This window comes from Phascolarctos cinereus, unplaced genomic scaffold, assembly GCF_003287225.1.
Source record: "Phascolarctos cinereus isolate Bilbo 61053 unplaced genomic scaffold, phaCin_HiC Scaffold_2;HRSCAF=192, whole genome shotgun sequence".
In the NCBI taxonomy this organism is placed as follows: domain Eukaryota; kingdom Metazoa; phylum Chordata; class Mammalia; order Diprotodontia; family Phascolarctidae; genus Phascolarctos; species Phascolarctos cinereus.
In genome coordinates this window covers 116,434,625-116,458,151 of record NW_027555625.1, presented here as the reverse complement: position 1 = coordinate 116,458,151, position 23,527 = coordinate 116,434,625, and the positions used below count along the sequence as shown (strand labels likewise).

The 23,527-nt window shown below is 37.0% G+C and overlaps 1 long non-coding RNA gene across 1 annotated transcript in view; it reads left to right on the top strand.

Annotated features, from left to right (window-relative positions):
* The first annotated feature begins 10,090 nt into the window (after nt 1-10,090).
* Nucleotides 10,091-23,527, top strand: part of LOC110207673 (uncharacterized) — a 53,352-nt gene continuing 39,915 nt past the window's right edge. Inside the window, exons 1-2 of the long non-coding RNA XR_002324272.2 lie at nt 10,091-10,391; nt 23,138-23,233. This is a non-coding gene — a long non-coding RNA (uncharacterized LOC110207673). The remainder of the gene's footprint in view (nt 10,392-23,137; nt 23,234-23,527) is intronic.

Here is a 23,527-nt window from a genome sequence, read left to right as displayed (position 1 = left end):
ACCATACACATAGAGCCATTGTCTCACCTAGTATTTCATAATATCATTTTCATGACTCTTGATAGATAATTGATCAGAGAACAATCTACATATGCACCTGCGTCACACAGCCCAGGTCCTTTTGTTTCCACACTTGGAGCCCAGATGGAGATTTTTACATAGCATCAGAGTGTCAGAGTATACTGTGAGAGGGTACTATGAGACAATCTTGAATATCCTTTTTTCACTTGAAATTCTATAATCTTATAGTCTATTCCAACCACTTCATTCTACAGATGAAGAAATCTAAAGAGGTAAAGTCACTTATCCAATGCCAGAACTCAAATCCAGATCTTATTTTTGAAGATGCTTAAAGTAATTTTGCTGTAGTTGAAAATTAAAATGAAGTTTCTATTTTTCTTACTACGGATTTATTCTTTCCATTTCATGGGAACTGATCCAATATAAACCAATTGTATTTTCTCCACTTACCCCCTGGAGGAGGTGGCATCACAGTATAGTTCAATAGAAAAAGCACAGGATTAGGTTACCTAATTTCAACTGGGTATAAAGCATCAGGAGTACAAAGAAAAATTGAAATAGCTCCTATTCTGAAGCAGCTTACGTTCCACTGGAGGAGGAATCATGCATGTACATGCACTGCGTGTACATGCACTGCCATATACAAAATGGCTGGTGTTAGCAGCTCAAGAGATCAAGCTTAACTTCATGTTGAACATTGTGCTTGATCTGAGTTTTGAAGGAAACTAGAGAAAGGATGCACTGGAGACATTCTACCAACCAGCTTGGGAGAGCTGATTGTTAAATTTTTGGTGTGAGCATTTGTTTCTTATTTTTGTGTTCAGTTGTTTTCAGTTGTGTCTGACTTTTTGTTGCTCCATTTGGGTTTTTCTTGGAAAAGATACTGAAGTGGTTTGCCATTTCCCTTTCCAGTTCATATTACAGACGAGGAAACTGAGGCAAACAGGGTTAAGTGACTTGCCTGGAGTCACACAGTTAGTGAGTGAGGCCAGATTTGAACTCAGGAAGATGAGTCTTCCTGATTCCAGGGCCCCGGCACTCTATCCACTTGGGTGCTATCTAGCTTTCTCTAATAGAAGATGACTATTTCTGATCATCATTCAGTCATTCAGTCGTATCTGACATTTTGTGACCCTGTGGACCATACTGTCCATGGGGTTTTTTTTGGGAGGCAAAGATACTGGAAAGGTTTGCTATTTCATTCTCCAGTGATCTAAAGCAAACAGAGGTTAAATGACTTGCCCGGGGTCATACAGCTAGTTAGTGTCTGAGGTCACATTTGAACTCAGGTCTTCCTTACTCCTGGCCCAGCATTCTATTCACTGAATTACCTAGCTGACAAGGTGAGCATTTGTACCTTTGGAATTGGTAAATGCTATAAATTAGAGTTTGATTCATTGTTTTGTTGATAGCCTAGACTTAAGAAAATGATGGAGAAAATGTTAAGAATACAAATTAAACTTAAAAATTTGTCTTGCATATATTGTTTTTTCTCAAGGATCTGGTTGTAAAACATTTATCAACAAATACTTGAAACTAGGTATTTGAAGAGGTGGAGGTGAAAGTGATGGGACTGCATTCCAGGACAGTCAGTGCAAAGGTATAACAGTGGGAGAGTACCATGTATGAGGAACATTAAGAAAGTCAGATTTACTCAGCTTTTGAATCTGTCCAAGGGACTAAGGATAAGTAGACTAGGAAGGTAGATTCAATCTTTGATAATGCTATTTTCCTGCCTCATGACTTCAGACAGGTCATTTCAACTCCTTTGGGACTCAGTTTCTTTGTCTGTAAAATCAGAACATGGGGGAGGAAATGGACTTAACAATCTTTCAGTTCTCTTCCTGAACTAATATTCTGAAGTTATATTCTGACTAGTTGGCCAGGGTAAAAGCTTTGGCATCTTGCTATCTTTTTTTTTTTTTTTTGGTGTGTCTGCTACTTTCTCTACATTCTTGCCATTCTTAGGCAAGACTAGTGATAGGAGATACAAAGTAGAAAAAAGACTTCAACTAGCAGGCTCCACAAATGTTTAGCTTTTCTTTCTCTACAAAGAGCAGCGAGGCTGTTCCATTTCTTGGCTATTGACCCACTCTGAGATGGCTCAGACAAACATAAGCATAGGGCCAGGTGTACATTTCCTTGCTGGTTAGGTTTTGGTAGGAGGGGGATGGTGGCGAGAAGGGGTACAAAAGGTTTAGATAGATATCTGAACTTCTGGAGAGCTCATCCAACTGAAATTATGAACATGTTGAAGTCTGCCCTGCATTAATACATTCACAGTGAAATCAAGCTGGCTCTGGGTGGAGTGATAGAAATGAAATTGGGGGAGGACACTGTCTTGTCCCTCCCCATTTTGTTCCAGGCCTCAGCTTTGCCTTCTGGGTCCTTCCATTTGGTGTCACCTCTTGGATTTGTTCTGCTGTTCAAAGCCCCCATCATTTTTTTCCTCATCAAAGTTATTCCACTTCAGGATCTATGGACATGCTCGACAGCCCCTTGGCTAAATACTGTCTAACTGTTACTCTGTGAGAGGTAATCATTTTGAAGAGTTTGCCAACTGCCATGAAAAGTGAAAGAAAATGCCTCCTACTCCAGCTGTAATGAGCAAAGCTATGAATCATCCTCCTGAATCTGGTGGTAAACAGCAAGACAACTTAGCCAGTGGGTCACTTCTTTCTCATTCCAAGGAAATTGCCCTAAAATAAGAAAAAAAACCCATAAATTTTATATGGAGGCTACCTTCCCATTTTTTGCTTTTTTCTCCATCTAACCAGAACTAGAACTAAATTCTGAAGGGCCCTCAATTGTGAGTTTATGTACTAATTTACTAGTAAATCACTAGGGTGATTTATCTACTAAACTACCATGATTACTACTACTACAAATAATAGCAATGAACATTTTGATAGCACTTTAAAAACACTGCAAAACACTTCATAAATATTACCTCATTTGATTATATAATTCAATGTCTTGAGATTTTAGGTGCCTACAGGATCCTCAAAATACTACTGAAGTAAAAGTAAAAGGACAGAAAATGCCATTTCCCAGTCAGGAAGAATAAATATTCATTGAATGATCAAATTAATGACTTTTTTTTTTTACTTTAAAGACTTGGTTTAAAAAAAAAGTCTTCAAGTCCATTATATATAGAGTAAAATAATCCATTATGTTGTTAGTGTTTTTCTTCAGAGTTTAAAAGAAAATGCCATCTACTCCCTCCCTTATGCCTGTGTTACTTCAGCTAAACCTATAATCCTCAATTCTTACTGCCATTTCAACAAAGACATTCTTAGAAAGTAAGGATTTTTCTTGCATTTGCCAAGCTATATTCTCAGCATTGAGTTAACAGATAGTTTTACACTCTAAACATTTTTTAAACCAAAAAAATTAAGAAAAAACATTAAGGCACAAGGGCAAATGGAAGTACTTATTGATTTTTGAATGTAAAGTAACAAACAGTTATCAGTCACTTAATCTGAGATTAGGTTAGTTTTTTTCACTCCAAACTTCAATTTGAAATAAATTTTTTGCTTCTGGATTAAATTGTTACCATCTTCATCTCTAAAGGAAAATTTGTCCTAAACATAAACCCATTCTAGAATGAATTTCTTCTTTTGTAATTGCTACAGAATGAAATTAATATCAGAAAACAGCATATTCATGGCAAATATAATCGAGCCATCACAATTCTCTTTAAAAAAAAGTTGATATTGTATTGAAAATCTACTAATAATAAAATTCCATCATTTTTCTGGCTGTTGCTTATGGGAAACTTGAGTTTTTCATGTTGAAATCTTCAAAACTTAGTTTAAAAATGAGGTTAAGGGACTAGATTTCTTCATTGCATTTCTCTTCAACATTGCTTTCTTAAGTCTAAATAATTAAGAAAATAATAAATCAAGCTATGTGAAGACAATAGTAGCACAGTTCATATGGGAAATATTCTAGTTATTAACCCGGTCCCATTTAGAAACCCAATGCAATTCTAAGAGGAAATTGTGACAATATTCTTTAGGAATTGGGAATGGATGATGTGGTGTGGTGCCCATGGTAAAAACGGTGGTAGTGGCATTTTTAGTAGTTGTAGTGGCAGTGTTTGGTAGCAGCAGTGGTTGAGGTAGTGGTAGAGGTGGCAATGCCACCAGAAGTGGAAGTGATTGTAGTTAAGTGCAACGGCAGTAATGGTGATGAGAGTGGCAAAAATAACAGAAGCTAAGTGGCACAGTAGATAGCATGCTGGTTCTGGAGTCAGGAAGACTTGAGTTCAACTGTTACCTCAGACACCTATTAGCTACATGACCCTGAGCAAGTCACTTAATTTCTATTTGCCTGAGTTTCCTTATCTGTAAGATGGTAATAATAATAGCACCTACCTCCTAGAGTTGTTGTGAGGCTGAAATGAATTAACAAATGAATTAACAATTATAAAGCACTTAACATGGTGCCTGTCATATAGTTATGCTAACTAAATATTATTAGTAGTACTAATTAAATATTATTAGTAGTACTATTATTAGCATTATTAGTACTATTATTAGTATTAGAAGAAGAAATAGTAGTAGTAGTAGTAGTAGTAACAGTAGCAGCAGCAGCAACTATTGATGGCAGGGGTGGTACTGATAATAGCAGAAGGGCTGGAATTAGTTGTGGACATCGTGAGAGCAGTGGTATTAATAGTGATGGCAGGAGTTTTTTGTAATAGTGGTGTAGCTATGTTAACAGAAGTAAGAGTCATGATAGCAGAGATGGTAGTGATAGCAATAATGACAGTCATGGTGGTAGTGGAGTGAGAGCAGAAAACAGGAAACAAAAGGAAAGGGGCTTTGTAAAATGTCTCTGCTTTGTCACTTAGCCTGATTGGAATCATTCTAAGGAACTGGGAATTTGGCAGTCACTGGGTTATCACAGCATCAACTAGGGGTTAGGCTGTTGGGGACAGGGAGATGGCACTTTCATACAAGCCCGTTTTAACTTCCACTAATATGAGAATTTTTGTTTCTGGTTTGGTTTTTTTCCCCTGAGTATGGTCTTTTGGAATGTGTGTTTAACACTGGTTGGGGGTGGGGTGGGGTAAGGGCCAGTTTATTAGATTTGTACTTGCAGAGTGTATTATGCTCTACTTTTAAAAAACAGAGTTGTGGATTTGCTGTTCTTCACATTATAAAAAAAGAAAAGATCTGCCTGACTTCCAAAGTGCAGCCAAAATATTTAGCTTTGAAAGTGAATGGAGATTCTAAGCACGTCTTTAATCTTTTGAATCCCTAGAGCTCTGTTTTCATGTGAGGTTAATCTAATATATGAAATTTCCACTGAATTTGATACACATGGAAAATATTTGTTAAAATAAGCCCGGTAAAATAATAATATTCTATTATCCATGTTGGGATTATTTAGTATAGATTTTAATCCACCTGCCTATTGCGACCCAGCATGTTTCTAGCCTCTTTCCATTATATATCAGGGTGTGGATGTATATGTGCACAACATCATTAGGATGGTAAATCTGCTCACAACAAGAGCAAAGAATTATGCAAAGCATTCTTAAGCCACAGAATTATGTATTGATATACTACCCCATCACTACCCTCCAAAAAAACTGGAATGATCAAGAGTTGATGATAGCTTGGATCTACAGAGAATCTTTCAAAGAGTTCAAAGCACATACATGTGTTTTCTTGCCTATCCTTCCACATTTTTTACAATGTAGAGATATTTTACAGTCAGATAAACTGAGTCCCACAAGTTTTAATTCACTTCCTCAGGGTTTCACATTGGGTATATATTATAATTTAATACCATTCCATGGGAGTACATCACTGCTGCTGTTTTGTTTTCTCTATTTTTATGTGGAGAGTTCACTAAACATTTTTTTCTTCCCTTTTGAAGACTAAGGACATGTGGCTAAACTGGAACCCTTTATTTTCTTTCATGTGTAGTTTTTGGTTCCGAAGAAAATTCACCTTCGGCTGCAATGCAAAATATCTATCTTTTTAACTATCTAGTATTGTGTATGTCAATGGTATTCATGATCACAATATTGAAGAGAGCAGTACTATGTAACAATAATAATAAAGTCTGATTTTCCAAGTTTTGAATCATGTGATAATTCCAATCTGTCTGTGGAACCAAAATACCCAAATGCTCATACAAAATTTCTCCCACATGCTGTGGAAACTGCTAGAGATTTTACAGAGTAGTTAGCAGGAAATGACAGAAAGGAATCTGAAGCTAGCTATTGCAGTAAAAGTCGGGACCCACTGCAAAGATTGTCCTTGTGGATAAACACACATTAGTATGTCTTTTAGTTTTCTTCATTAGCTTTTAAAAATGAATCTTGCTCAAATAGTTGTATTCAAGACTTGCATTGATTCATTTCTATACTATGGAAAATTGCAAAGAGAAGGGAGAAATAAAATCTTGTATTTCCAATGCTTTTTATATCTCCTCCAATTCATTTATTATAAAATAATCACATACTTAAAGTTGTGCTTATTATGCTGATTTATATAACTCAGGATATAAAATACAAACACTTGAGCACTATTATGCATATATATTTATTTAAAAATACTATAGATGAAAGTTTAAAAGTCCTTAAAATAATTTGAAATGCCAACAGCCAATTTTCCTTTACATCGGCATCGATTATAGAATTTTAAAATGACTTACTTGCCTGCTCACTCTCTCTCTGCTTTCCACGGAATGCATCCATTGGACTCATAAAATCCCAATTAATTATTCCTGTTTTCAGGGCTATAACTGCAAATGTTTCAAACTGAAATGGAATTGACTCAATGTGCAATGCACATTATTTATTTAGAAGAAGAACAAAAATTAGTCCCTGATGTTACTAAAACAAATCCATAAGCAGAGGAACGGGAACATTAATTCCAAGCATTCCTTGCAGCTATGTTCAGCTCCTTGCTTTCTGAGCTGTCATCCCATGCAAGTGTGCCCTGGGTTGGTTGAAACCAACTGCAATTTCATAATCAACTTTTTTAATGTCTCTTATAAGAGGTTTCATTTCTCTACTTATTCCAACACTTTTCTGAGTTCCAAGAACAACTAAAAGACAAAGATGATGGACTTGAATTTTAAGGCTCGCTTGTCATTATACATGTATACATTGGGAAATTATATTTATTTGACCCAAGATAGGCAATTTTTTCAAAGGTCTATTAAGTAGCAGCAAAAGTGCAACAATATCAACAACAACAAAATTGGGCAGTTAATGAAAAGTTTTGAACCTTACTAGTAATAGCACAGCTTCAATCTCGGTAAATAGCCAACAAATATATAAGACTACAATTAAACCAAAAAGAGGATTATGCCAGAACAGTAAGGTTTATATTAGTATATAAAATTCTAGGTTTTATAAGATGTCCTTTGACTCAATCAAAAAGCTTGAAATGATTCCCAATCTATCATAAAAAAAAATTTTTAAGGACATGGTTAATTCCATAGTTTAAATTCTGCTTTATTGCTTTGTGGAATTCTCATAAATGATCTCGCACCTATTTCTGCATGATCATTTCCTTCTAAAGTAATACATTAATTAATTTCAATTAAATATATGTAAAAGAAGATCTATTTTGAAAAATGCCTCTCCCTCACCATTTGTTAATCTATTGAAAAAGTGTAAACCTTGGAACATTTAGCATAAAAAATATTCATTTTTGGTAATTTCTCCAGGGGGCAATTTATTAAACAAAAGGCTTTTACCATTAGCTAAAAGCAGCCCTGTAAATCATGGGTGTCATCAAACTGCTTCATCACTTCATTAATTTAAAAGATTATTATATGCGTAACTGACACAATTTTGAACAATGTTACATGGTTAATTTATTAATGTAGAAAAGCAGAAATGACACAATGGTTTGATTTATTTTTGTAATTGTACAATTTTAGGACTTTTGCCTGTAACTTTCACCAAAAGAAGAAATGATTCAGTGTCTTGTTGCTAATTTTATCGAGGTCTTTTCCCTGCTAATGCCTTGGCAATCAAAATATCTGCTGGTCAAGTCATTTTAAAATATATTCCTAAAAGCGTAAGCCAAGGCCATCAAAAAATCCTCTTCCATTATTTTTTAAGTGTGCTGGTCAAATACAGGCATGCATACATCTCCCCGAATGATGACAGTTATGAGGTAGGTAGGCATGCAAAATGTTTTGAACTCCTTGAAAGAAAGGTGTCATAATGCTACAGGTATTTAGCAATTTAGTAGATAACCGAGACCAAAATTTTATAGTTATTTTTTTCTGAATATTTGGGATATTTATAATAATATTTTCCATGGGATTATATTTTGGAATGATCATATCAAATTATCTGTCTTTGAATGTAATTTTTATTTGGTGATTTTCCTGAGAGCCTCTCAGAAAGACTAAAAATCAAAGGATTACCAGTCCTGACTCTTGATTTGTTTATGTCCAAAAGTCTGATTTTTCTGCAAGATTCCAAGTCTAGAGAATTCTTTGCAGAAACTTACATACTGGGTGAGGCTGACTTTGCAATTTCGTAAACTTAAAGAATAATAAACATAACACATGCCTTAAATATAGCTATTGCTTATATTAATAAAATCTCTCTTAAATGGGTACTTACAAAATGTGATTATGCTTCTTGTAATTTGTTAAGTTTCAGGCTTTGCCTTGAGACAGCAGGTTTTTGTGAGTTAGTGGAAAATAAGACTTAGTAACTTGACACAAGGGCAAAAGTTTTCTCTGTGTATTTTAACTTACAAGATTTTGAAATGGGTATGTGAGATATAAACAATTGACATGATGACCTTAAAAGATTGAATTTACCCACAGAAGTATATTTTCTAATTCATAAACTGAGATATGGTCTAGCGGTCAGTAGCTATGAGAATAACACTTTTTTTTTGTTTTTGTGTGTTTATATTAAGTCAGGATTAATAAGAAGTAAAGTGGGATATTCTTCTCCATGCTCTATGAGTGTGAATATTTCTTTCTCTTTGTGTGTGTATGTATATTGATTTGAACTAGAAGCATTTTAATTGGTAAATGATTTGTAAAATATAGTGATGATTTCTACATAATTTTATCTCAGCTTTCTTTTATGTGCTCTAAAGTAGGATCACTTTCATGCAGTCTTAAAAATATATTTACAAGAACCTCTCTTTCAAAAGAAAAGTTCTTCTCTAAGATATAGCAGTGGTCTCATTGAGTTACTTACCCCAGAATCTGGTCTGCTAATGTAGGATGCTGAAATATACTTTATAGTGTCTTTCTTAGCTTGAACTTGGTAATTAACCCAAGAGGCAGACTCGGTAGTTAATTCACTTAATATATTCACTAATACATTATAAACACGCAGCAGGTACCTGGGCAGATTCTACTGTGAAATGCTTTGAAATTTCTCTTAAGTCTCTGGTAACAAGTTTGCATACACTGAGAATACATACTGAAGAGCTAGAAAGGTTTATTGAATTTGTTTTTTTCTTGAAATATTTTTGATGGACCTCAGTAGGTACATGGGGAACAATTAGCATCCAAATATTTTCATAAAGGAAACATTCATTCTACAAAGGAGTTTCTTGATTAATCCCTATTTTCTATTCTCCTCTCCCCCATAACAAAGAGAACCTCCTTTCCCTGAAAATTTTATTAACAGATCCTAAAGATTAGCAAAGGTAAGGTCAGCTGTCACAACAGATTAGTGATTCTTGGTAGGTCATTCTTTAATCAAATAAGAAAGACTTGATTGTCTTTCATTTCATCACATTAATTTTTTGTCAACATGACCTTTAAAATAATAATAATAACAATTAAAAAAAAGCTACCTGCAAGCAGGAGTAATCAGAGATGAGTGTTAGAAGATTTTGTTCCAGCAGTTCGGAGAATGGATCAGGACCCTTGATAGCTGTTTCACAAGTTGCGCAATCAAAAGGTCAGAGTAAGAAAGCCTGAGTTAGCCTGGTTCAGGAATGGGCCAGGTATTGTTACTTAATATTTACTGAACTCTGGCAGTTTAAGATGGTGCTAGAGAAAACAGAAGAAAATGCACAGTCTCTGCCCTCAGGGTTTATGATCTAAATTAGACAGATGAGACAAGCTAGACATAAAATCACTATAAGAAAGTGGATGATGGCGGAGTAAAATATTTTCAAAGATTATGCAACTTTACGATTTGACAAATTCAGAATGGGGTGAGTCTGAAAAAGGAGGAAAAAGAAAAGAATGTTGTTCTTTCCCTCTGCCTAAATCTGTCCTTTCCTTGGTACTGCAGATACAGACGACATTTTGGTGGTGATTAAAAAATTCATGCATCTGGTCCACGTAGTATACAAATACAGGATAAAGATAAATACCGGAATCCTCAGTGCATGTACAGGAATAAGGTATGAGTTTCCTCGTAGCTATTTCTGTATGGACAAAGTGGCCTGGATTGCAGTGATTGCTGTCTTCATGAAAAGTGAAAGGGCTTAACAGCTATGTTAACTGAGTTCCATGTCTCTGCTCAGGAAAGATGGGCAATTATTTCAAATTATGTCTAATAGTTTTAGAATGTGGAGTGCTGTTTATTAATGTCTGAAGGGAGGTCCTAAATCTCCTCTCTCTCAAAATTCTAGTTTTGACTTTAGCTGTCATTTTTTGGAGATAAAAGAACCAGCTTCATTAAGAAATAGAGATTTAAGTTTTGGTTCTTTAATTTAAAATACACACACACACACTTATTTCAGGCTAAATAGAATGATTATCTAATAAATTCATCCTTATGATCTTGAAATTATTTTTCCCTCATTTGTTCTCAGTAATTTAATGGGAAATGGAACATTAGCATGATAAGCATCAAAAGTTTTGAAAATGCTTTTCTGTTGTTTTGAGCATGGGTTTTGGGGCTCCATTGGTGATTTTCATTACTTGAACTTATGTGGTGATGCTGAATATTTATACATTGCTATATTCATTGTATATAATGTGTCATTGTTGGGCTGGGGTAGTCAGAAAAGACTTGATGGACAAGCTCAGATTTTAGCTGGACCTCGAAGGTACAATAGAATTTGTTAGGAAGAGGGGAACAGGGTAGACATACCATGCGGGTGGAACAGAGCATCTCCCTGACAAATAAAAGGTAAAAAAAAAAAAGAGAGAAAAATGAAGGTCACCAGCATAATAGAGTAACTTTGTCCCAATTTCTTTAATTTGCAGCACATTATTTCTTTAATCATTGCTGAAATATTGCCTCCTCAAAGTTTCCTGACATGCTTAAGGTTGAAGAGACAATTGTAAAGCCGCAGAAAAGCCCTGAGTTTTTCTCTACAGTTGAGTATGTGTGTGTGTATGTGTGTGTGTGTGTGTGTGTGTGTGTGTGTGTGTGTGTGTGAGAGAGAGAGAGAGAGAGAGAGAGAGAGAGAGAGAGAGAGAGAGAGAGAGAGAGAGAGATCTGCCAAGTTTTGGGCAGAATTTGCAAGTTTAGTCCTGAGGTTCTGACAATGTTTGTATGTTACATGTACATCACTTCTGTAACCCACACGGAAGCTTAGGTCATGTGGGGAAGGAACGCAGAGCCACAAAAGAGTTTTTGTGATTTTGCTGAGCAGCTCTGTCTTAGGGCTTCCTGGGAAGACATATCATGCCACATTTGGAGCACTATAAAAGGACACTATGCCACGTTATCTGGAGAAGATACGGAGAGGCTCACTAGGGTGAGGTATTTAGAAAACTGGAAAGACAGAATGAAGAAATCCCCCTCCCTCCCCACGTCAAGAGGCAAAGTCTACTTAACAACAAGCAACGTATTTCTGGGACAGAACATGTTGCAATCTTTAAAAAAAAATTTATTTCCACAGACTTATTTTTTTGTACCCCCTTACAGGGAGTCTTTCAGTGAAAGCATCTGGGATATCAGTGAGTCAGATTCATAGCCTGTTTTCCCCGTAGCAACTGCATGATGTAGTGGAAAGGACGTTGGACTAGAATTTGGAAGAAGAGGACCCAATTTTAACCGCCAGTACTTAGCTGTGAAACCATGGAGAAAATCACAGTCTCTCTGGGCCTCATTCTCTTCACCTACAAAATAAAGAATTAGAATAAATGATATTTAAGTTACTTTTCAATTTTTAAAAAAAATTATAGGGATATCTTATCCAGTCTGTTAAGGCTAGATAAATGACATGTGCATATAGCAAAAGAAACAAGGACTGATATAGCATAGTGCATTTGTTTATCACATTGTCTACAGACAGTAGATTCTATGAATTCTGAGGAAGGAAAGATCATTGCTGTTTTATCCAGATGTCCCTGGTGGATCTCACTTCTCAGTAGATTTCGCATAAGTTCAGGTGGTAGAGTCAGATATGAAACTCAAAGCTGAACCTGGGATATGTGCCATTGCCCAGTTTGTGGGATTAGGTCATTTCTAAGATTCATTTGAAATGTAAATTCTTAGAGGGAACCAGGTGGCACGGTAGCTAGAGTTCTAGGAGTGGTGTCAAGGAGACTTGAGTTCAAATCTATCTTTAGACTCTTACTAGTTCAGTGACCCCAGGCAAGTCGCTTAATCTTTGTCTGCTTCCATTTCCACAATTGTAAAATGGAGATAATAGTAGTATGTATCTCCAAGTTATGAGTATCAAATTGGATATTTGTAAAGTGCTCAGCATAGTCCCTGGCACATAGTAGATGCTTAATAAATGCTTATTTCTTCCTTCCTATGCCCTCTGCTCCACCCCCCTAAGACATATCTGTGTCCAGATTCTTCAACATAAAGATAGAATTATAGCATGATATTTAAGGATTGAGCTATTACCTGTGCCCCTAATATCTCTTTTAGAGGATTGGTTCTCATGCACAATTTTTGACATATATACATACAAGGATCCCCAGAGATCTGTAGCCATGATGCTTTCATGAGTCCTACCTGGCTGTGGTTCCTTATACTCCTTTATCAAGGTTCTTCCTGCCATATGGAGAATATATGGCTTAGTTTAAGTTCATCAGCAGTGCAAAATTCACTTTCCCCCTTCTCTTATATACTGCCTAGGGTTAGCTAGAGAAAGAATGAGAAGATCCCAGTAAACATGGCTTTTTCCCTTCTATTCACTGGTTCTCTCCCTCTAATAGCCTCACAGTACTTCTTTCTCTGCTATACTAATAACTCACAGTTATAGATGAATCCACTGTACAATGACTTGATAAAATATGAGGCACTACTCTAAGGTAGCAGAACAAATGTCCAGAGCTTTTTTTTTTAGCCTTCTTTAGCCACTCTAGTCATGTCTATATTCATAGAACAGAGGAGTACGGTTTGGGGGTTGGGGAGATGCAATTTAACTAGCTTCCTTACCACATCACTACTTTGCTCTTTTTCCATTTAAAGAAAGCAGAGCTTTAGGGATATTTGCTTCTCTAGAGGGCTATGATAAGTTCTAAGAAGGAAAATGAATTCCTAATCTTGTGTTAGATAATAGTTGAATTGAGAGAACCAGAGGAGACAGTAAAGGAGAGGGCAGGTAATAGTAGAATTCAAAGAATAGTCACACCATGAGATTGTGAACCCTTTAAGGGCAGGGAATATCTTTAACTTTCTTTTGTGTTGCCAGTACTCAGCACAGTACTGGCACATAGTAGGTGCTTAGGAAATATTGATTGATTATTGATTAATTGAACAGATATATTCTAAGAAAAGTTTAAAAAGCAGAACTGAACTTACTATGTGCCTTGTTACTTTTTAACATAGCCTTGATGAGGAGATGAACTCATTAGCTGAACTGGGCTGACCCAAGAAGGTTAAAGAGAGCTTCATGCCTATTGGATGAGGAGAGCTTTCGTCCTTCATCTACTAAGGATAGACTTCCAATCACAGCAACTCCAGCAGATGGAGTACATACATGTCTCTGAAGATAGTACTTCAGCTCTGTCAGAGTAGAAGACTGAGGCAGAATAACAGGTTTTAAGACATGTAGCCCTCTCTAGAGGGGAGAGGCTTCTTAACCACAACACTCCTCTATGGATGAAGGAGGTGGCTGGAAGAGATGGTTTAACACAGTTGTACTTTTCCCTTCAGGAAATAGAATTACTAAAGCACCTATGATGTAGTTGTTGGACAAGTCATTAGGTGACCTGTATCATCCAGCTGAAGATAGCTGGATGAACACCAGTTGAAACTGAGGTATGTCATCTAGTGAACCGCAAAGATTTTTGATCAATACATCAAACAAACAAACAAAAAGCATTTATTAAGTGTCTAACACACACATCTGTGTGTACGTGTGTGTGTGTGTGTATTTGTGTGTGTGTTGTGTGTGTGTGTGTAACTCATGGTCCAGGGTCCCCCAAAGACCCTGAGATCACATAGACTCAGATACCATGATCTGAGCCATAGGGGTAATTATCTCTTATTGCTCCCATGGGAAGTTTATTCAGGATCATCATTAAATGAAACATATATGGTTCATATCTAGGTGTGACCCAAAATACACAACAGGGTTCTCAACTGCTATGTAGGTACTCAATGTATAATATGTGAGTCTTCATTTCATACACCACAGAAAATGATTGATGCAGGGCAACTAAGATGCAATGCCCAACAAGGATGTATGGAAAACAATGCTATTTGGGGTTAAGGTCCCCAGGTCCATCAATATTACACCAATAGAAGACACTGAGAGTTTAAAGAAATCAGTTTATGAGTTGTATTTTCATGTGTTTACCCTGATCACATGTTTCTGTGTGCATCACTTCATGTGGATTACATGGCCATTATGCTCCCTATCGTGGTGATGTATATATGACTGCTAGTGTGGATGACCTATATATGACCACTAGGCATTGCTCCTGAGGATGTGTATATCTTTTTGAGAAGGTGCATTAAAGGTTTGAGAAGGGAGTAGTATTTTTCTGTGGTATTAAAATTATCATTTTTAAGTTAAAACATCTTTTTTATGAATAATGTGTCTTCTGAATAGAAAATGTAGAAACAAATATAGGAGCACATGTGCAGTCTTCTTACAAAGTACCTAGAACCTGAAGCAGCTAAATGGGGACCCACTAGTGAGGGACCCTCAGGTGCTACCTTAATGTGACTGAACTGATCATTTTCATAGGTTATAGTTAATTTTCCCTTTCCACTCCAGTCTAATCTTGGTCTTTGTCTATTGCATACAAATATAGTCTAAAATGAAGACCAAAGCACCCATTTGACTTTGCATAAAACAGAAGCTGTCTGATGGCATCTAATAATAATGATTTACAAATACTCATTTAGACTCTCAGACTAGGTTTATACTCCAGCAAACCAATAGATCATCAGTTGAACATTGGTTTGTTCAGGTGATAACTACACAGCAGGCTATGTTGATCTCACTTGCACTTGGGAAATTTAGGCTCTAAATGGATCCAGATGATCTGAATCTTTTCAGGACATATGTGTATGGGGGTTGGGAAAGGATAGGGTAAACTGGAGACTGAAGAAATCAGAACAAAAAGACCCCAACATTTGGTTGGTAACAAATGGGATGTTCATAATTATTTGTGGACATCAAACTAGGTCTTCTATTCTTTCCACTTTTGTTCAAGGACTTTTTCGTTAATATAAATTTTGTAATTGCTCCTAAAATCTCAAATTTCAGATAAAGGCCTCTATGTGTCCAGTCATAAAGGGGTTTAATTGCTATTTCAAAATGGTAAAAATTGACTCAGAATTGGATGGATTTGGTCCCTAGTTTAGTTATTGCTTCATAGCGATGGATAAATCCTTTTTCCTGATTTGTACAGCTATTTTCTTTTAGGATGTGACCTCCTCTAGTTCTTCTGGAAATTAGGACAAACTAATAACACATTCTGGTGCCATGGGATAACCATCCTTGGAGGGTTGGCTGGCCTCCTTGCTGATTCTCACATAGGATATGCCATTTCCCACTCCCATGCCTTTGGACAGATGTATATAAGATCCCTCCTCACTTCTGCCTCCTGGAAACTCCAACTCTCCAAGACTAAGCTCAAGAGCCATCTTTCACCAAAAAAGCCCTTCCTTTCCAATTGCTAGCATTCCCAGATCACTCTCCATTCACGTTGCTTAGGCTTTGTATTCTTTTAAATCCATATATATGTTGTCTCACTTCAGTAAAATAAAAACTCCTTATGGTTGATGACTGTTCTCCTTTTTGTCTTTGTATTCTTGGAGCCTAGGATATAGTAAATGCTTAATTAGTTGATTTGAATATAAATTCAAAACTCTGATAAGGAAATAATTTGGGCACTTAAAAAAATCAAAATCTTCTTGGATGGATATTGCCAGATCCTCCTTAGGCTGAATGCTTCTCTATGACAAACAAGTTAGGCACTGTGGTTTAATGAAGAGGGCACTAGACTAGGAGTATGGATACCTGTATGGGTTGGAATCCTTGCTCTGCCATTTACTAGCTGGGTCACCTTGGTGGAGTTATTTACCCTCTGGATAATTTCATTACCCGATCTTGCAGAAGGGGACAGTAGGATCAGAACTTGGACTTCTTGAGGGGGAGGACTATGTGTGCCTTTCTTTGAATCTCCATCTCTTAGCCCAGTGCTTGGCACACACTAAGGGTTTAATAAATGCTTGTTGACTTGACTGATTTGACTTAGTTTTGGGGATGAAAAGGATCTTCAATGTCATCTAGTTCAACCCCCTTTATCTTACAGATGAAGGAACTGAAAACGAGGGAAGTTAAATGATTTGTCTAACATCACACAGGTGGCAGAGGCAAGATTTTAGGTCATCTGACTCCACTGTACCATGCACATAAGGTCGTTGTGATGAAGATGCACTGTGGTACCATAGTGGATGGAATACTGCATTGGGATTGTGCAAGACAGGTTCCAATTCTCATCTCTGATTCTTTTCTAGCTGTGTAAACTTGGACAAGTTACTTGATCTCTGAGTCTTGGTTTCCTCATCTGTAAAATGGGGACAATAGTACCTATAGCATCTATCTCATGGGGTTATCATCAGGCTCAAAAGAGATGATGTCTGCAAAATGCTTGGCAAACGTTAAAGAGCCATGTAAATGCCAGTTATCCTTAATAAACCATAAAGTGCTACATAAATGTTATTACTTTTACAATGGTTCTGGGGTATATTTATCATATATTTCTTGGAAAAAATGGTAGTACCAAGAGTGGTTCTAATCATAATGAACTACATCTAGTGTGTGTGTGTGTGTGTGTGTGTGTGTGTGTGTGTGTGTGCGCACACGCACGTGTGCATGCGTGTGTGTTTCACACACACACAGTATAAGAATTTTTAGTGTATTGTAAAGTGTAACATTTCTCTGTGGATAGCACAGCAAGGGAGTTAGAGCTGTAAACAGAAATCCAATGGTGCACTGGCTGACAGTCATCACACTTGAAAGAGACAAAATTTAAACAGAAACAGACAAAATCACTAGCTAAGCTATAAGTGAACATATTGCCAAATAAATATCTCATTAAAGAGCCACAAAGCCCACATTAAGATGCCAGGGCAATGTCAAAGAGGTAAAATTGCTTGGATGCTTGTGAGCAAATAAACACAAATAAAGCAGAAATATAAATAGGTGTTTTCTCAGTAATTGGCTGTCATTTTTTTTACACATTTCATTGGAGCCTAGCCTAACAATGCTGTGTTTTTGTATGAGGTGTAACATGCACAATAGAGGGACAGAAAACACTAAACAGAAGCCCAAGGAAACTTTCAGGCCAAGACATTTCCAGATGGAATAAGGTTGTGTGGCCCACACTTGCCCTGTGTAGTATTTTCTCCCCTTTAAGTGTCTGACACTTGTGAATGTTTATAACTTTAGCCTTGGGCCTGGCCTTTCACCCATGAACTATCCACTCCGTAAAGACATTTTCTCATCAGTTCTCATTGATGCCTGTGCTTCTAAGATTCCCTCTCATTTCCAAGCCCATCATCACATCCATTTTTCAAGAGGAAACTCTTTTTTATATCACTCTGTTTAATTTCAAATCCAATTCCCTTTAATGACATAACAACAATGACAACACCAACATTCCAAAGTCTCTCAATTTGTTGTTTGAATTGTGAGTCCTTGGATTCTATGCTGTTTTTCCCAGTCTAGCTTCGTCCTTTCCCCTTGTCTTTCAGAACCAGTGGTGGAAGTACTGGTAGAATTAGTTTTTTTTTTCCCACAAATCAGTGACAGCTTAGGGATCAGCAGGCAATCTGCCTTTGCTCTATGCATAGTCCTTCAATGGTGGACCCAGGGGCCTGGCACAGGCACTTCCCAGACCATTTGCAATTCTCTAGAACAGTGGTCTTCAAACATTTTGATAGTGTATATCTTTCAATATATTTTTGACCATCCACTATATATATATGTGTATTTGCATAAATATAAATAAGTTTATTTAACATAGTTGTATGTTAATAACTGTATAACTTATAAATCTTACATAAAAATAGAAAATTTAAAAAGAATGACATAAAGATGAAATAATATTTGGTCCCAGTGTCAATAGGGAGGCATCAGAGTTTATTGAATGTGTATGTAGGGGGTGTGATTTGGTCAGACTTGTGCTTTAGGAAAATGACTTTGGCAGATGTGTGTGGGAGAATGGAGTTGGCAGAGATGTAAAGGAGGAAGATGAATTAAGAGGCTATTGCAATAGTCCAGGCAAAATCGATGAATGTTAGAGGTGATGTGGAAAAGTAGACATGTAAATATACTTATTAGTGGAACTGTGAATTGGTCCAGCCATTCTGGAAAGAAATTTGGAACTATGCCACCAAAGTCACTAAATTGTGCATACTCTTTGACACAGAAATATCTCCACTAGCCCTGTACCTCAAAGAGATTTTTAAAAAAGAGGGAAAGGATCAATATGTATAAAAATATTTATAGTAGGTCTTTTCATGGTAGCCCAAAACTGGAAACTAACTGGACGTCCTCCTGTTGGGGAATGGTTAAAACAACTATGTCATATGAATGTAAAAGAATACTAGTGTGCCATAAAATATGATGAAAAGCACAGCTTCAGAGAAATCTAGGAAGACTTGCATGAACTGATCCAAAATGAAGTACATACAACCAAGAGAGTAATTTATACTATAATGACAACATTGTGAAGACAAACAACTTTGAAAGACTTAATAACTATGATCAATGTAGTCACTAACCATGATTCCTGAGGAGTAGTGAGAAAGCGTTTTAAAGATGAGAAAGCCAAGTATCGGAGAATAGAAGTGATTTGCCCAAGGCAGTGCAGTATGGTGAATAGAGACTTGGAGGTAGGAAGAACTAGGCTCAAGTCTTGTCTGTGACAAGAACTTGCACTGTGACCGTGGGTAAATCATTTATTCTCTTAGTATTCAAGTCTAGGAAACTTGCTAAATCTGTCAGTCACTCAATCAGCATTTATTAAGCACTTAGCATATGCTAGGCGCTGTGCTAGTGCTGGAAGTTAGAATGAAGTTGAATTAGATGAGGGATATTCCTTATCCTCATACTAATGAAATAACAGGTTCAGTCCCTATCTGTGTAGATAGTAAGGAGCAGAAGCTGAATTCAAACACAGGTCTTCAGTCTCTAAATCTAGCATTCTTTCCATTAGTCCATGTACCAGGTGGTAAATTACTGCCATGCATCATACTGCATTCATTCATTCATTCATTCATTCATTCATTCATTCATCAAGTGTGTGTTGAATGCCTGCTACGGTCTAAAGCACTATGACAGTTGCTATGGGGCATGTGAAAATGAATAAGAATTCTTCTTCTGAAGCAAATTTTAATCTTATAGGGGAAAAAACTATGAATTTTTAACCCCCCACCCCCCAAAAAACAATATCAGGAAAAGCAAATAAAGTACCACAAAATAGGTGTGAACAAAGGGCTAGGGTGGTCACAGGAGAGTGAGAATTCAAGGAAGGCCTTGTGAGAGAGAAATATTTGCATTGGACTTTAAGGGATGATTAGGATTTTGACAGATTAATATAGGGAGGACAGCATTTCAGGCATGGGGCATGACTGCTGACAAACCTTAGAAAGAAAAAAGAAGGAAATATAAAAGGAGAGGGAAAAAGTCTAGCTTTTCTGGAAAGAACCTTGATCACAGGGAAGTAGTATGGGGAGTAGTAGAGGATGGGATGGTGGTAATGTACAAGAGAGGGAAGGCAGAACTACTGGACTCTTCTTCAATGTATGCTTTCTTTGCAAGGAAGACCAGAAGGCCAAGCAAAAACTAAATGACCATTTGTCAAGCAGCCTGTAGAGGGAATCCCTGTTCAGGTATGGGATGGACACAATTACGTGGCCTTTCAACTCGGAGATTCTGTAGCCTTTGAGCTGGAAAAGACAGAACAAAAGTGACTAACAGGGAGCTTAGCTTCAAAATAAATAGGGAGAAAAGAAATCCCTTGGAAGCTCTGGTGAGACCTAGGTTAACTACATCCTGGTGTACTGAAGTACCTGGTGAATGTAACTGCTGAGCCCACAGCAGGAATCCCTGAAATATATTTGGTTAGGCATTCAAAGCCCTTCATAACCTAATACCTCCTACCTTTCCAAACTTCTTACACCTTGCTCCTTCACATGTACTCTTAGATCAAATGAGACTGCTCTTCTTCCTGTTCCACAAACAATACACTTCACTTCTTGGATCTGGGCATTTTCTCTGACTGTCTCCCATGCCTAGAATGCTCTCCCTCCTCTGCTCTGACTACTAATCTCCCTGACTTCCTTTAAGTCCCAATTAAAATCTCACCTTCCAAAGAAAGCCTTTCCCAACTACTCTTAACTCAAGTGGTTTTCCTCTGTTAATAATTTCCTAGTTATCCCTTATATAGCTTACTTTGTATGTATTTATTTTCATTTTGTCTCTCTCATTAGACTATAAGCTCCCTGAAGGGAGAAATTATCTTTTTCCTCTTTCTGTATCCCCAGTGCTTAGCACAGTGTATTGTACATAGTAGGCACTTAAATAATTTTTTATTGATTGATTGAAATATCATGGGGAATAGAAATGCAGCACGAAGAGTAAATATTGTGTGTGTGTGTGTGTGTGTGTGGTGTGTGTGTGTGTGTGTTTAAGGGAAGAGAGTAATGTCTGTAGACTGTAGACCAGTGAACTTGACTTTGAATCCTAGCAAAAATTATATAATGTATCATTAAAGAGAGGATTAGTGAACATCTAAAAAAGGACATGGTGATCACCAAGAACCAGAATAATTTCATCAAGAACAAGCCATTTCCAACTAACCTTGTTTCCTTTTTGGACATGATTTTTAGCCTGGTAGATTAAGAGAATGCTGATCAAGATAATATCAAGAGAATTTAGGTTACCTGGATTTTAGCAAAGCCTTAAAAATTGTCTCCCTTCTATCTTTGTGGACCTGATGGAGTGTTACAGGCTAAGAAAAAATGCAGTTTAGTGTCTTCAGAAATCACTGAATGCCTGGAACCAAAGGGGAGTCCTATGAGTTTGACATCTGTTTAGAAGTTAGTCTCACATGGGGTACCTTAGGGGTGTATCCTTGACTCAGTGCTTTTAACATGTTTATCATTTACCTTAATAGAAGCATAGAGAACATGCTTATATTAGTTTTGCAGACAGAGATAGTAGGGATAGCTAATACACTGAATTATAAAGTTAGGATCCAAGAGAATTTCATTTGTTTAGAACATGAAGCCAAATATAACATAGTGAAGTTTAAAGGGAATAAGTATAAAATCTCACTTTTTTTTCTTTTATCAACTACAGAAGCATAAAATAGGAGAGTGATGGCCACAAAGACAGCTGTGATTTAGATATGAAAAATAATATGGAGTAGTAGATAGAATTTAATGAAAAGAATATTGAATTTAGAGTTAGTAAGACATGAGTTCAGGTCCTGCTTTTAACACTTACTGTCTGTGTGATCCTGGGCAACTCAGACGTTCCTAGGATTTATTGATTATGTCATAAATGTGCTGAAATCTTCAATGGGGAAGGAGTTCATAGATTAGGGAGTAGGGGAGAGAGTTCCCTATTCTGAGGAAATCACGAATCTTCTGTATGTTTGTGTAAGATATTTAAAAAAAAAAAGCTAATGCCACCTTACGGTGTATTAAAAGATGCATAGTGATCAGGGTGAAGGATGGGTGGGGATAGTCCCATTATAGTTTGCTCTCTGGTTAAAGCATATCAAGAGTACTGTGTTCTATTCTGGGTGACAAATTTTAAAGAGATCAATAAGCTACAGAGAATCCAAAAGAAGACAACTAGCACAGTGAAGGGTTAATAACTTCACTTCTTTACATTGCTCTTCATATGACAAGGACTTATGGTCCTTAACCATACTCGTTACCCTTCTCTAGAAACTATCTAGTTTGGGCCACACATGGCCTCGAGGCCCTGGAGTGAGTCAATATCTATCTTCAACTTCAATTCTATGGAACCCAGAAATGAATGTGATATTCCAGGTGGGGTCTGATACAGTGGGACTGTGACCTTCTTATTTCTGAAATTCATTTACAAGTTGGACTGTAGTTTTCAGAGATCTCTTTGAGCTTTACGATTGTGTGCTTGGGAGGAGGTAGGTGGAAGCGGTAGCAATAGCTTTGGCATGGAGGATCAAAAAATAAAATTGCTGATTGCTCTTGGACCCACACTCCTCCCCCCAGTCCAGCTAAGACAGCTATGGAAGAAATTCTTAGCTCAGAGCTGGGTGCTGCCTCCTTTTTTGTCTTGGGAGGTAGGTTGGGGTAATCTGGAGAGGGAATTCAGTTTAATTCAGTTAATATATGTAAATGTGTCATATATTAACATATACATTAAGCACCTACTGTATGCGAAACAGTTGCATAAAGCCATGTGGCCTGGAAGAGCCTGGGGTGAGTTTTGGTATCAAGAGATTCAAAATCTTTGGCTTCAGGAGACTGTAATATATTACTGACTGGCTGAGCTGATAGAAGAAGGACATGGGGACTCTCGGAAGGATTAGCAATCATTAATATATTTTATCACCTTTTAAAATACCTCAGTGTAGTTCTTAGGCACCAGCTGCCATGTAAAAATCATAATAAAATCTAGTACACTAATTCTGTATGAACAATACTTGTCAATATAAATTCTCTGGATTATGGTCATTTGGTCTCATTCACACGCACACTCTATTTTGCCAACAGGAGCCCTCAAAATAGTGTTCCTCCCTCCAACGTTCTTACCAGAGTGGGAAGACCTACCCAGTAGCTGTCCTGAAATAGAATCTGGATGACAACGTGGTAAGCTGTTGGAGGGAGTGGGATGAATTGTGGGCTTAGAAACAGAGCCCCTACAGCCTAATGCCGACTTTCCAATCACTCCAACTCCTTGGGCCTCTGTGTTCTCATCTGCAGAATGACTGGATGGAACCTAAGGTCCTTTCCAGCCGTACGTCTAGGATTCAGTCAAATACAATGCAACAAGGAATTTTTCAGAACCTACTATGTGCCAGGAAAGATGCTAGATTCTGGGGGTATGAAGAGAAAAAAGTAAACATCTCTTAATCGTTAGGATCTTGTATTTCATTAGTGGAA